Genomic DNA, 15,672 nt, shown 5'->3' on the forward strand with positions numbered 1-15,672 from the left:
TTGTCCGCCTCCAGTTGGTGTGTTCCGGCGCAAGCAAAGAAGCGCGCCTCTTTGTTGTTCCTGGTGGTTTTAAAACGCCCAATCGCTTGTACCCGCTGCCTTGAAATAAATTCTTCAGCATCCGCGAATGGCATTTTGCAGCTGGAAGCATATGTCGACGCTTTTTGCACAGAGCACCAAAAAAGCGTCTTTTTTGAAGGCCCAGACACTGAGCATTGGTGTTTCAGTGGTAGAATTCTTGCCTGCCACGCGGGAGGCTTGGGTTTGATTCCCGGCCAATGCAGTGGCTTTTGCAGCGAGCGGCTCCATCACTTGCATCCCCTTGCAACTCGCAACTGAAAACCCACTGAAGCTAAGCAGGTGTGAGCCAGGTCAGTACCCGGATGAGGGTAAGCTACAGGGAAAAACAAAGCTTCCAGCTGGAAGCGGTGTTAATGGTGCCGGCGGGGGGGCGCTCACCCTGAGGTCTGTGCGGGTCCCAATGTCCCAGCATAGTGACGGAGACGCTGTGTTGTAAAAGGGCGCTGTCTTTCGGATGAGATGTAAAACCGAGGTCATAGTGCTCTGTGGTCATTAAAAATGACCACCAAAAGCTCTTGGTAATTGATGGTCTTCAATAATGCTTCTCCTTTAGGTACATTTTAAATCAGCTGAAAAATGCTGTGAAATGGGGGGACACTTCAGGCCAGTGTAGGATTTGGGTTACAAGAACCATGAAACTGCACGAGAAAGCCCGTACACTGAATTACACGGCTTTCTATTCAAAGGAGGGCAAAAGAAATTCCCTGAGTTCGATTTTTTGCAGCACAGAGAGGACCACCGTTGTGAGGCCAGTTAGCTCAGTTGGTTAGAGCGTGGTGCTAATAACGCCAAGGTCATGGGTTCAATCCCCGTACGGGCTATGTTCTTTTCTCCTCTCTTACCAAAGCTGTTAGGTTCCTTTCTGTGGTGAGATGGGTTGTCATGCAATGCTGCCACATAGTGCCGACAGACAAGAGTGTTGCGGGAGAAGAGAAAAGTGTTTGAAGATTTAAGAGTGTCTTAGGTGGAGTCAAAATCAAGTGTCACAAATGCAAGTGGGAGGATTTCCAATGTTTAATATGGTAAAAATAAGCAGAAGTTATCTGCCGGTCATGGCACAGTCTGCCATGCTTTTGTCAGATACTGTAAAGTGGTGTCGAACTGGAGCCTCACCATTTGCATATGTGAGGCTCCAGTTATACATCGAGTGTCACATTAAATGACAAAAATGAAGAGAGTTAAAGCAGCTGGAGAGGTTTTCTTACAACTTTTGAGCTGACACAGTTTTGGAAAATGTTTCCTTCACGCTGCACTGTACAACATAGGCAGCCAAGAGTCTCCAAAACAAAACAGAATTGACAGATAGGAGAAAATTCCCACTCGTCCTGAAGTTCCCAAAATCCAGCACTGAGCGTAAACAAAGTGTCGAAGTAGCGTGGGAATGCTAACCCTAACCCTAGCTGGAGTTTGAGCAATCCAGCACTGAGCGTAAAAAGATGAGTCAAAGTAACGTCTAATCGGATTAGTTTCCTTAGAGCTGGTTCAGAGTTTGCTCAAGAGTTTACCCAGTGGGCATTGATTCGTCGAATATACGTATATTCACGGCGAAAATACGGCTATACGTATATATACGTCGCCTCGACGTATAATCAACGTCGAATTGCAACCGTAAAATCGACGACATTAATAAACGCATATATAACGTCGAAAACACATCTAACACAGTGCCTGAGGCTTTTTACTGTATGTATCGTGTGTGCCGCAACTAGGAGTATACGGCACTCTGCACAGTGTACGAAGTAAATTATTTTCGCAGTAATTAATTTACACGTGTATAATAAATATAGTAAATATAATAAATTAATTACTGCGAAAATAATTTTCTTCGTAAATCCTGCAATCCAGATGATTGGGGTATTGGTGCATGGCTACAGTCTGTGCTAGGAACATGGAGAGGGTCTCTGGTTCAATACATATTTGTGGGTCTGGTATTATTCGTTATGATCATATCGTTAATATCCTGTTTGAAAAACATGTGGACTAAAGCTGCTGCTTCTGTGCTAATTGTACGCCCTGAAGGGATCATGAAGGTCAAAAAATGATTTCATGGGAAAGGTTCTCTTATCTAGTGGCAGAACCTGATGGGTAGAACAATATAGCTTTAAGGGGGGTTACCCTTGGGAGTGATTCCCCTAGATGCAAATGATTATTGTGGTTTGTTTGTTCATAATAAGATGTTTTGCAGGAACGGAACAAAGAGAAATTTTACAACTTCAGCTAGAATTGTTCTACAAAACGTCACAGCTGAGGCAGGGGAACAATGTGTAGATTTTTCTAAGAGTTATTACCCAGTTGTTGACCAATCTGTTGACCAATGTTGACCAAAAAAGCCTAGGATTATGCTGGGCTCCAGCCCACAGGGATTTACCTGTGCTGTAAGAACTAATGAGTGAATAAGGAGACTGGATTCTGGTGAAAGACTTCAGGAAAAAGAAATGGTGTTCACTCAGGTGGAGGGGGCTGTACCAGGTGCTGCTGACCACTGCCACTGCTGTGAAGGTCACAGAAATGGTGCCCTGGATTCATGCTTCCCACTGTAAAAAGGTCACAAACGAACTGAACAAAGCGCAGGAGTGATGTCTCCACAAGGACAGATGGGGATAACCTGCTTGGGACTGATGTGCACAGCCTTTTTCCTTTTTATGTAGAAGCCTGTCACCACCCCAAAAGAGGAAGAATCTAAACACGAAGCCTCTTTGTATACAAACTGGCTGAATGAAACTGATAATGAGGGGGATATGAGTAATTTGTGGTATAAATTTATAAATCATACTGTAAAGTTAAAGAAATTTAATGCATCTTGTTATATATGTGCTTTAATGCCTCATTCTACAGCCTCACCCATGCGACTTTTTATGAAATGTACTCTTTTATTAATATCATGTTAGAAGGCTTAGACGCTATCAAACAAGAATTAAGGGGAGTTAGATTAATGGCACTTCAGAACAGGTTCGTGCTGGACCTTCAAAATGCAGCATCTGGAGGAGTCTATGCTTTAGTAGGAGACTCCTGTTGTACATATATTCCAGCTAATGACTATGATTACGGAAATCTTACACTCGCTATTCAGCATTTAAAAGAACTAAAAGACAAGGTGAATAAAGAGAGAGGCATAAAAGATACACCGGCTTTTCTCTCCTGGTTAGAATCACTGTTTGGGCCAGGGGGAATGTTTTTCTTTTAAGTTACTAACACCGATTATAGGGGCTGTGATACTTGTCTTCCTGTTTTTATGTTGCTGTATGACATGTATTATTCCAATGCTTCGAAATATGGAAATATGGTACCTAGGGGGATAAACTGTTCATCCTTCCAGTCTGGAGAATTGGCAGCTGTCTGACGTCAGTAAGTGATCCTTAAAAAATTAATAGTTCCATGACAGTGTGCATCACCAGAAAATCAATTTCAATGCATTAAAACTCTTGTTATCCTTCTGATCATTGAAGTGTCATTGCCCCAGCACTGTATACTCTTACTTTTGACGCCTGTCTGAAGTTGGATCCATTTCTAAGAATGGTGACTCACATATCCTCATGCTCAACTTTGGCTCAACCACACAAACTATGAAGTTAATCATCTGCTTTTGCTCCAAGATTTATGTTACTAGGCTCTCTCCTGGGGATCCTCGTGTTCAAACTTTGCCCTTATTGTGGATGATCCATGACAGAATTCAGGGAATTCAGAATTCTGATACCTCAGCTCAGATTCTGACTGGGCAGACTGTCATTGCCTGGTGTGAATGTGTGCATATCTGTTTTTGTGCATGTTCTGTGGCCTGTTGTACAGTACATCACAAATGAAAGGGAAATGGAAAACTAAAATAAGACTCAAGTGTTTTATCTTTCATTAACAGTGTTTCATTAGTATCTATGCTAGATCCTGTCATCCACTGCTTACCACGACAGGCTCTAGCACAGGATAGCAGCTAATACATTTAACAATCTCACTGCACAATGTTGTATATTCAAGGGCTGATCTTCTGTACTTTTTCTTTCACTTTTCATTTCCTAGAAACTCAGTCCTGCCAGGAATAATCTGAGAACAAAATCAATCTGAGTGAAAATCTAAGCAGAGGAAGATTGTTTTACAGAGTTAACAAGGTCTAATTCAAGGTCATCAGCACTAACAACATTCTCTCTGGAGACAGGCGATAAGAAAATTGAAAGTGTGTATTGTTACATAACAGCAGAGACTATGAGTTATGCTATCATGAGAGTGGTGATGGATTTTTTTCATTGCTTAGTTTTGCAGGTTCTGTACATTTGAACATTCAAAGTGACTAAAGTAAAGGAGTTTTCCCTTTTTACCACATAATTCCCAAAGATCAACACTAATAGAAAGCCTAATTCCAGCCAAGATTCAATTACTGTCTCTCAGGCATCCCAGCAGTGGATTTCATGACTTCAGACAGCCATCTTTATCAGTGGAGAACTCAATGCTCTGAGGTTTACTGGCAGAGTCTCACACTGGGTAATATGTTGGTAAATAATGTCCTATGGAATTCTACTATTGATAAATTCTACTATGGAACTGCGATGTGTCCTGAAAAAATCTTCTATGATAGTGGTACAGTCCATCACACCCCACCTACAGCCTTTAAAAGAGAAAAAAATATTCTGATATTATGGTGGAAAAAGAGCCCTGGAATCTTTGTAGAAGGACCAAAGACGGAAAGAACGGGCAGTGTAACCATGGCGAAGAGAAGGGAAATATTGGAGAGAGCTTTTTTCATACACTTTTTATCATTGTTTTTCCAGCCCAACAATGATCAACAAATATGGGCAGGCGTCCTGTGCCAAATCCAATCTACCTTTCTTCCAAGCATACAGGAATGTCAGTGAATTAAATATTGACATATGAAAATACCCAAAAATATGCAATCACACATATGCAGTTTGAGCAAACATAAGACAATACCCAAGTACCACAAACTACCAGGCATCATTAGCAGTTCAGGTGGGGAGCTGTGTCAGCATGCGTAGGCTGCAAAGGAACAAGTAATAGGTCTATTCCATGCTTAAAAGAGAAGAAAGAAAACACAACATTTCAGCCGTGGAGCCCTCACACCTGAAGAAGGCTCCACGGCCGAAACGTTGTGTTTTCTTTCTTCTCTTTTCATCTAGTGTCATTAGCCAGTTCCTGTCAAAATAAAATAGAAATGGATAACATTCTAGAGAGAGTTTGAAATACCAAGGTACAATTTAAACCATATTTCTTCCACTACAACCACAATATTTTGGAGAGATCGCTGAGCCTAACTGTTCTGGCATGCCCGTTAGCCTCCGTCCTGCTTCAGCAATGAATGCAACGGGGCACATTCTGAGGGAGATGCGGTCAATCAGGTTGCAGGAAAACCACGCTATGCTTTTTTTTGAGATCCTGAAAAGGACAGAGGGGCCATGTATATGTGTGCAGCTGGATATGTAATTGCAGGTGGCGTAGCAAATTCTGCTGAAGCCCCACTGCCTGGTGTGGACGGTAGCTGTGCATGTTGCAGCAGAATTGTGCATGTGAGATCAAGGGGGCATGTCATGTGTTTGAGCACTTCACTCCCTTCCGGAAGCACGTGATTCCCTGAGTCCAAAAAATTTGTAAGTTCTTTGGATGACCTGTGGACCGATCTTTCACGATGAAGAATTCCTTAAGAAGAATAGATCTCGGCCCACCATCCCAATGCCTCCATCTCAAAACAGCAACCTCCCACTGCCCTTAGTCTGCAAGGCAGTCCTTTCAAGTGCGATGATGACGCCGGGACCTTCGTTGCCTATTGTACGAGCTGAACTTTTGTGCTCATCAATTCAACGCTCTTTCCATCAACTCATCTTGTCTTTTGACGCTTCGTGTTTTGTGCTCCTTTGACTATCGGCATATCGGGTGACTGCAAACACTGAAGTTCTTGCTTACGGAGTGTGGAATAGTGTTTTCAAGTGATCGCTGTTCTGTCATGTTGACGCCGAGTGAATCTTTCTTTGGCAACATGGGCAGGCTGACAGCAGCGCGAGCGAAAGTAATGGCAAATTTCTTGACTTATTTCTGAATGTGAATGTTCTTTAGAAAAGGGATGCGGCGTTGCTTCTCCCCCGTGTAAAGGTCACGCATTCCAGACGTGGTTATGAGCGAACAGTTGCCGCAAGTGTTTGAAAAGAGCAAGAGAGGAAGCAGCCCTGCCCCGTGTGAGGATCAAACTCAGGACCTTCAGATGATGAGACTGACGCGCTACCAACTACGCCAACGAGGCCAGCTGCAGTACACAGCCGGAAAGTTTGCCTCATGGATTTCAGTCGCCCGTTCCCTAATCTTTAGACGCCCTCTGCTGGATGTTGCATTTGCCTTTTGATCTCACCGATACTTTTTTGGTCTGTTTCTGTTGCGAGTCTGTTTTTCAGATCTCACCTAGCACAAGTCTCTCTGGCTGAAGTGGCCTCTCTGCTTCAGCATCGTGCCCTCACTCAGCCATTAAAAACGTCACTCGGACTTCTGACATGCTGACATGAAATGTCAAGAGAGAGTGGCGGAGACGCTTAAGGCAGAGAGAAGATGAAGAGGGGGCGTGGCTGCGAAATGATTGACAGCTGCATGACGCTCTCCATGCAAGGCGTGACCACAGGCTAAAGGACACCTTTCGGCACATCAAGCTCTAAGCACACACCTGGAGGACGTGGGAAATGATCCCGCTACCTCTCGCATGCAAAGCGAGCGCTGTACCATGCAAGCTAACCCCCCTCGCTGGGGCTCATGCCTCGGTGTCGCCTAGTGCCGCTTGTTCCCCTCTTACCGGGTGCAGTTCACTGCCCTTCGTCTGCAAGGCAGTCGTGTAATTGCGGCTTTCTTGACTTATTGATGAAGGTCTGACTGGACGAGCGAATGACGCCTCTCCCCCGTCCTCAAGCTCGCTGACAGAATAAAATGGAAAGTGCTGCCGTGGCTCATTGGTTTAGGGGTATGATTCTCACTTAGGGTGTGGGAGGTCCTGGGTTCAACTTGCGAATGAGCCCTTGTGTGTTCTTTTTGTCCTCGTCCACAAGACTGGGAACTGATATCCACATCACCTTGCAGCATCTGCTTATGGCAAACGATGGAATGTGACTAATGACTGAACGAGCCTGGTGAATACTCATCACGTGGCACAATGAGAGCGTGCAGTCAGCTGTCCAAGGCAGCAACCTCATTGCTCGTTCAAAAGAACACGTACTGAAAACTCATCACCACTATGTCGTAAATGAGCACCGCGATCGCTTGTTGTCATGCGTCCTTACTTGGGAAATGCAGAAGCAAAAACTGCCCTCTCTCAGTCACCGAAACGTGTGCGGCTCGCCTTGCACTCTCTGCGCCTCGCATATTTATGGAGCTGTCTGCTCTTCTTTCTGTTGAAGTACGCAAGTTACGTGGCGTACTGCAGACTATGATGTGCTCAATGACAGCTTTCAAGATTTGAAAACTATGAGCTTGATGGCTCAAGTCGAACGAATGTGGTTGTTACGCAATTGATGATCAAACGCACGTATTCTAACGATTCGTGAGAGTATGTTCTAAAGGTCCCTGGCTCGATCCCGGGTTTCGGCATTTTGTTTCATCGCGCCCTTTGTTCCTATCTCCAGCGCCCTCTGCCTAAAGTGACGCGTCCCTTTCTCAGCCCGAAACGCAAGCGAGACACCAGCAGCAGTCCCTACAGGTTTCCGTAGTGTAGCGGCTATCACGTTCGCCTAACACGCGAAAGGTCCCCGGTTCGAGACTGGGTGCAAACAGCCTCTTCTTGCACGCTCCTGCACTTCACAGAGGTCTTGAACCACCAGTCATTTGTTCCCAATGTATTTCCGGTGCCTTCATGCACTCTTGTACCAAACGCACGTTTTTTCTGTACCTGGAGCCGATCATTTGCAATTGGGCTATCCCTACAGACCAAGACGAGCTCTGTCGGCTCAAAAGCAGCGCAACACCTGCGAGAACAACAGAAAGATTAGTACCCAGCGGGGGCCTCTTAGTGAGCCCAAGATCTAATCAAGAATCGACTCCAGAAACAGGGCTTGGCGCATTGTTCCATACTCCGACCACTCTTGGTGTAAACAGGTCCCTCCTGGTCTCTGCATGAAATGCACTTTCCTGCGTTTGCTTTGGTGTAACTGGCTTCCCATGCATGGGCGAATGTGAAGAAGATCCTTAGTAAGTCATTGAAGAAACCCGAGAAGAGGTCGGAGTGGCCTCTGTCGTTCATCAACGATCCAGTCAGGCAGTACTCCTCTGTAAAGCGCTGTTCGTTCACATCGATTGGCTTTTTTTTGCCTTCATTCATGCAAGTAGTAAAAGCAGACGCCCCTATTCTGCCGTGACCCGGATTTGAACCAGGGTTGTTGTGGCCACAACGCAAAGTACTGACCACTATACGATCACGGCGAGTTACCGATACACACGTGGCAGGGCGGAAAAGGCTGTGCTCTCTTCGTGTGACATGATTCGGGAAAGTCCTGACGTTGCATTTCAACTGAGCCCCAGTATACATCGACCCTTCGGCACTCTGAGTGACAACTCTCTTGCGTGTTTTCTCATATTTATGTAGTTTGCTTGCATGATGCCCGGAACAGCAGGGTTGTGCACTCCCATATGGTCTAGCGGTTAGGATTCCTGGTTTTCACCCAGGCGGCCTGGGTTCGACTCCCGGTATGGGAACGTGTCAATTTTGCCTCCTGCTTTCCAAAAGATCAGCACTGTGTACGAAGGAGCCACATTAAAACTACTCAACGTGCAAAACGTGCGAGAAGAGGGGGCGCTTGTTTCCAGCCGAAACTTCTCGCGTGTGAGACGAGCTGACCATCGCTGCAGGAGGTGGGAGGGTCACTCTGGTAGACAGGGCTGACCTTCGGCAATAGGATTTATACTCTCCAAGATGATATTTGCACTTTCTGGAGAGGCGATTTTCTCCACTTCAGTAGCCCGATTTCGTCGATTGCGTGGAGAGGGCTGTAGAATGTGGCGCCGTCTTTCCTGCTCCGTCCATGACAGGCGTGCTGGTCTCTGGAGAGAGAGCACGGTCCATCAGCGCACCCCAATAAAGGCACTGGAAGCAGCTGAATCGCATTGGCGAAGCTCAGCGCTGGGCCGCTGGGCACATCTGACCACAGTTTCCGTAGTGTAGTGGTTATCATGTTCGCCTCACACGCGAAAGGTCCCCGGATCGAAACCGGGCGGAAACAGACCAGACTTCTTCTGTCGCCACGCACAAAAGGGGATTGGGGATTCACCTAGCGCTGTGATCGAACAGACCCACTCACCTCTTAGTGTGGCGGGATCTGCACAGTGCATGTCGCAGCGCATCCTGCTTTCACTTCAATGCGCGTCCTGATGTACCCCGGTCTCCCGCGTGACAGGTGGGGACAGGTGACAGGTCCACGTGACAGGTCCTATACTAACGAGGAAGACATCACTCTCTCCGACCCCCGGCATCGTGTCCCGACCCACCGTGCTGGAAGCCGACTCGTGCTGTGATTCCTTTACGGAGCAGAAATGACAACCGAGGAGCCGAGAGATCATTTCAGCATTTCGCGTCTGAACGGAAAACACAAACGACCAACTCGGAATGATTTGCCTTTGACGCTTATCAAAGCGTTCTTTGTGCATCGAACAGACCCACTCACCTCTTAGTGTGGCGGGATCTGCACAGTGCATGTCGCAGCGCTCCCTGCTTTCACTTCAATGTGTTTCCTGATGTCGAGTCTTGTGCCGTGCGGAGGCTCTGAAAGCGAGAGCAATGAAAAGGTGCACGACGCTGTGTTAGAAAACAGAGAAGTGAAAGGCAGTCCTTTCTCTAAGGAGGTAAAAGAAAAGCTACTCCCCGTCGGGGAATCGAACCCCGGTCTCCCGCGTGACAGGCGGGGATACTTGCCACTATACTAACGAGGAAGACATCACACGCTCCGACCCCCGGCATCGTGTCCCGACCCAGCGTGCTGGAAGGCGACGCGTGCTGTGATTCCTTTACGGAGCAGAAATGACAACCGAGGAGCCGAGAGATCATTTCAGCATTTCGCGTCTGAACGGAAAACACAAACGACCAACTCGGAATGACTTGCCTTTGACGCTTATATACCTCTTAGTGTGGCGGGATCTGCACAGTGCATGTCGCAGCGCTCCCTGCTTTCACTTCAATGTGCTTCCTGATGTCGAGTCGTGTGCCGTGCGGAGGCTCTGAAAGCGAGAGCAATGAAAAGGTGCACGACACTGTGAAATAAACATTAATAAACGCATATATAACGTCGAAAACACATCTAACACTAGGAGTATACAGCACTCTGCACAGTGTACGAAGTAAATTATTTTCGCAGTAATTAATTATATTTACTATATTTATTATACACGTGTAAATTAATTACTGCGAAAATAATTTACTTCGTACACTGTGCAGAGTGCCGTATACTCCTAGTGTTAGATGTGTTTTCGACGTTATATATGCATTTATTAATGTCGTCGATTTTACGGTTGCAATTCGACGTTGATTATACGTCGAGGCGACGTATATATACGTATAGCCGTATTTTCGCCGTGAATATACGTATATTCGACGAATCAATGCCCACAGCTTGGCATACAAGGGTTTTGCGGAGGGGTCTTGCCACCTGCCTGAAAAAAAAACAGTAAAATGTTTGAGTGCCTATAGAGTTTCTATTTTTATTTTCTTGAGAAAAGTTGATACCATTTCCTGGAAACCCCGTCCCCCATCAGTGCGCGGTGCCCGGGGAAAAATCTGTAGGGGGGCGTCTGAAATTCTGAGCGGGGGTGATATTTCGGTTGAAACGGAGCTGTACGGTGCAGCTACCCAAATGAAATCTCGCAGCTATGCCATTAATTAGTGCTTTATGATAGAAGATATCGACTAGCAATCTGGTATTTGCGATGAAGTTCAGTTTCACATTTTTCGTCACTCTCACTGGAGAGTATTGCCTGGAGCGAAAAGTACCATAAGCGTTCATTTTTGCAGCTACATGGACGTTCTGAATCGTTAAGAAAAAATGTTGTAAAACCAACAGAAAGCACAGACTGCTATAACTAGTCCTAGTTATATAACGATTTTAAGTATAATGATAAACTACTGCAAGGAATCGGTCCACCTGAGCAAACAGGATCGTAATGTTGACACTCAATAACGACACTGATATGTGCAGTTCCTGGACGGATAGCCCTCCTGCCCATCAAACAGACTGAGTGACTGTTCCTGTCATTTAGTGTTGTCTGACCATTGACAAAGTACAACTATTTTTTTAGGGCGCAAATTAAGTTAGGTAAATCTTTTTGCCCAAAACTGAAGGGGCAACATTCCCCCCTCCCCCCGTGATGCCAGGCCTGTCCCCATCCTATTCCATAATGTCATTATATATAATACCATACAACAGTGACCGATCCTTACTAACTACATGCGTTAAAATTGCACATCAGCTCATAGCAGGGGGCACATAGCCGCGATGTATTATCAATGTTATATTTCAACCATAATATCGACAACATTAATAAACGCATACGTTGAGAAAATATCGAACCCAGCATATTTTCCGGTTATATACCACAATGCATTGCTAGTATTCGTTGGTCACAATTTTGGACACATTTTTCAAACGTAGAAGTATATCCGCAAATATCTCAGCAATCCTCTTTTGACGAGTAAGTATGAACAATAATAATACTATCTGAATACATACAGATCTTTCTTAATATTATTTTGATTAAAATAGTACGTGAATAAGCAAAAAATGGCACATAAAATAGTGTGAATGGGGAAGATGACACAAAATCGTTTTGCCGTTTCTCTATTCTTATTCTATGTTGTACTTTCAAACTTTGGGTACTCTTTAATTAGGACAGACTTTATTGCTCAACTGCTATGATGCAAGCCAAATTTCATACATTTATTTCAGTTTTGAGCTTAGTAAACCGTTCACTTTTTAGATTATACTAAAGAAGATATTAATCATCATTTATTTGGGAAGTAATATTATATCATTTTCTCCTAGCTGCGGTGCTGAAGTCCCACCCTACATCAACAGAAAAAGAAATAAAGGAGCATGCAATGTGTTACTTGAAGAATGCATATGAAAGACAGGGGGCCAGGAGATCTGGACACTGAAAATAATAGGTTTTTGGTTCTAACTGTTAGGACAATTAGACAGGGTTTGCAAATAGTGGAAAAAAATCATCTTAACTTCCATTGTAATATTTTTTTTTCTTGGAAATATAGAAGTTGTACATTTTAAAATGTATATTTGAATCAAAATGTGGTTTTGAGTTAGTGTGTTAATGTAATTAGTTTTGTGTTTGTCATTACTATACTGTATATTGCCATGTTACCAGAATTTGTAGCTGAAGTTTAAGACTAGTTGTGTTTTTTTATGATTATTGCCCATATGTTGATTGTTGATTGATTGTATACAATGTATAATTTGAAATACATATGTTTCAGGTGTGAATGTGTATTTTCAGAATACATTTCTAAATCTAATCATTGGCTTGGTTTACTTGTTTCTACACCTATAAAATCTATCTTTGATGTATAATAGACCTCTACCCATATACGTATAATAGACCTCTGAAGTTATACGTATAATAGACCTCTAACCATATACGTATAATAGACCTCTAAAGTTATACGTATAATAGACCTCTAACCATATACGTATAATAGTCCTCTAAAGTTATCCGTATAATAGACCTCTAAAGTTATCCGGAACTCCAACCATATATGTATAATAGTCCTCTAAATTTATCCGTATAATAGAACTCCAACCATTTATGTATAATGAACGTCTAAACATAGACGTATAATTGACGTATAACTTTAGACGTATATTAGAATTTCATTCTAGACGAATTGTAGACCACATTTAGACGTATAAGGTATGCGTTTAATAGACGTATATTATACGTCTTTTGCCCACTGGGTGGGCTCCAGATGCACATGGAAGCAATCAAGTGTTTCATCCGAGCTGTTTCAAAGACTGCCCAAGAGCTTTCCTTTCACAGAGGCGCAACGATTAATGATGGGGGTGCACCCTTCAATGCGCCTTACGACTCTAGGGAGTGATTGAGACGATTCGTAGCGTGTGCTCATTTCTCTCTATTCCCCGTGTTGCAGTGGTAGGATGACGTAAATTACTGCTTCGACACGTAACGGCATTATAATCACGTGCAGGAGCTGAGGGCTTTAGTTTTGTTTCGTTTTCCATGACGTTCGTAAGCGCGCAAATCAAAGGCAAGTCCTGCGTCTAACACGAACGTAAATGCTTTTGAAAGTGCAGTGTGGTGCAGCTTGTAAAATCCTTGTCCACATTTGTGGTTTGTTGATGTTTGTTCTGTCTGCCAAAGTTGCATTTTGACATCCGGACGGGGGGACTTTATCATTTGAACGTGAAGCCAGCCTTAAACCCTCTGAGGTGTGTCTGTCTGCCGGCACGTATCTTGTGAAAGGTATTTTTTTTTAACGGAGAGCAACTTTAAAAAGGTATCCGCAGCCACCTCGCAGTCCGTGTTTGATTATAGGAGGAATGCGGCGGCGGCGAGCTCGCATTTGTCGTGCTCGAGTGTTTAAGGCGATGGGATCGAAATGCGTTGGGGACTCCCCGCGCAGGTTCGAAACCTGCTGACTCCGGCGTCTGCCGCATGTCGCCTTGTGCCTGCGCGGCAGAGGCGAAGTGCCGCTTCTCCTTTCCTGGTACTATAACAACGCGAAATCGCTTGGACCTGCTGCCATGGACATCAATTCTTCAGATAACCACACACTTTGCCTTCGCACCTCTGGTGCTCTGCTTATGCCTTTGAAAACCTAATGAATAAAGCTGAAAGAACCGACACGATATGTAGGTGCTGGTAAAGCACGCAGTAAAGAACTGTTAACAGCAAGGGTTTCAGTGGGTTAACTGAGGAGAAGGCGTGATCGCTAATTGTTGACTTTTTATTTGGTGTTAGAAACACTCTTACTGTGCATGACGTGCAACAAATGTAGCCACAGAAATTGCATCACGCTTTCATGTATGCTATTGCAAACACCAACGTTGCCTAGATAGAAAACCGAAATAGCCGTGGGTTTGCTTGCTGGTCTGAAGGATCTCTCTTCGAATCTCTATCATTTGTCAATGGAAGTAAAAGGCGCTGCAATCTGATACGTTCAGAATCAAACCCGCAGCTGTTGTTCGACTTTATTTCTTGACTAATTACAACTGAGTGTCGCATGAGCAGTTACATAAACTTGTCTGGTATATTTGAACACAAATGCCGTTCTTCAATTAAAACTAACAGTACATTGTCAGGGACATTCAGTTCTATACAAACAAGAGACAGACAAGAGAATATTTCTACCGTTCATGAAGGAAATCTCTTACTGGGTACGATTACAATGCAGTAAGTAGCACAGACTACTTAGGGAGCAGCCCGATGTGTTTAAAAATGACCCGAGCCAGGTAAGAGTCAAACCTACAATCTCCTGATTCGTAATCAGACGCCTTATCCATTGCGCCACTGGACCTGGTGTAACACTGCAGGACTGTAACCCAGTGAGCTCAGCCCTGCAACTAGTAAAATATTACCCCCGGTCCATTCTTTTCCAAAAGTGAGAAACACCTGTTTTCTACATGTTGTCTGTTTTAAAACCATATCTCTTTAAACCAAACCAAAGAGTTTGTCTTTTGCACTGCTATTCTGATTCATTTCGATTTCAAAGAAAAAAAAAACATTACCTTCCAAAGCATCATAAAATTGTCCCTTCTTCCAGACTCTACTTCTCTCTTGTAGTAGTACAGCAGACCTTTCCAGGTGAGCAGATCACAGAGTCCGAAATGAGCTTCCTCAATCAAGCAAAGTACCTGAACATGACTCTGTCATCATAAAAGCGCCCCTGTAATAAAGAAATTAAATCCGAAATCAAGAGGGCAGTTGCCTACTGAAATACAAGAAGTCATCAATTTTAACCTAGCAACACATTAAAGGCTGCATCTATACAAGTACGATTCTAGAAATGCTCACCAGATTACGTTTTAAGAAGGAACTGTGCCTCAGGTTCCGCCGAGATCTTAACTCGGATGGCAGGATTCAGAGTCCGGAGTGCGGACTGATGGCGCACGGAGGGTCCATATACTGTGGATCCCTCAGTGATCTTCCGCGTATTCAAACCACCAGCGTGTGACTCCCCTGTCCCCGTGACCTCATTGCTCTGCTCTCTCCTCTGTGCAGCCGAGCCCGACTCACGGTAAAGTGAAAAAAAATATGCCCTCAACGTGAGATTTAGTCTGGAGCGAGGATAGATGTTACCTTTTTATCATTGAACAGGATGTATGTGATGTGGCGACTAGGTTCAATTTTGTATCCTCTTTAAAAGATTAAGGACTGGGGTGAGCGTGATTTACCAGCTAAGAACCCGACGTGCGCACCGTTTAAGCTGCATAGACTCGGTCGTTTAACTCTTCTCCATTAGTAGGGTTAAGGTTAAAGAAAAAAACATTGCTGACTTCTTTTTTTTTTGCCAGCCGCTAGCGCTGATTAGCAAGGTTTGTATTTCATGTTTTGCAAGTTGCATCCATTTTAAGAAAAACAAGTCGCGTTAAAGACAGGAAATGAATA

At 44.3% G+C, this 15,672-nt stretch overlaps 4 non-coding genes across 4 annotated transcripts; 2 read left to right on the plus strand and 2 right to left on the minus strand.

The window, feature by feature from the left end:
• Nucleotides 1-6,246: 6,246 nt before the first annotated feature.
• trnam-cau (transfer RNA methionine (anticodon CAU)) lies at nucleotides 6,247-6,319 on the minus strand. Its single transcript has one exon. It is a non-coding gene; the product is annotated as a tRNA-Met (tRNA).
• Nucleotides 6,320-8,673: 2,354 nt separating this feature from the next.
• On the plus strand, nucleotides 8,674-8,745 carry trnae-uuc (transfer RNA glutamic acid (anticodon UUC)). The gene has a single exon. It is a non-coding gene; the product is annotated as a tRNA-Glu (tRNA).
• A 451-nt stretch (nucleotides 8,746-9,196) lies between these two features.
• trnav-cac (transfer RNA valine (anticodon CAC)) lies at nucleotides 9,197-9,269 on the plus strand. The gene has a single exon. It is a non-coding gene; the product is annotated as a tRNA-Val (tRNA).
• Nucleotides 9,270-9,903: 634 nt separating this feature from the next.
• On the minus strand, nucleotides 9,904-9,975 carry trnad-guc (transfer RNA aspartic acid (anticodon GUC)). The gene has a single exon. It is a non-coding gene; the product is annotated as a tRNA-Asp (tRNA).
• Nucleotides 9,976-15,672: the final 5,697 nt, after the last annotated feature.

This window comes from Lepisosteus oculatus, unplaced genomic scaffold, assembly GCF_040954835.1.
Source record: "Lepisosteus oculatus isolate fLepOcu1 unplaced genomic scaffold, fLepOcu1.hap2 HAP2_SCAFFOLD_76, whole genome shotgun sequence".
NCBI classification, from domain to species: domain Eukaryota; kingdom Metazoa; phylum Chordata; class Actinopteri; order Semionotiformes; family Lepisosteidae; genus Lepisosteus; species Lepisosteus oculatus.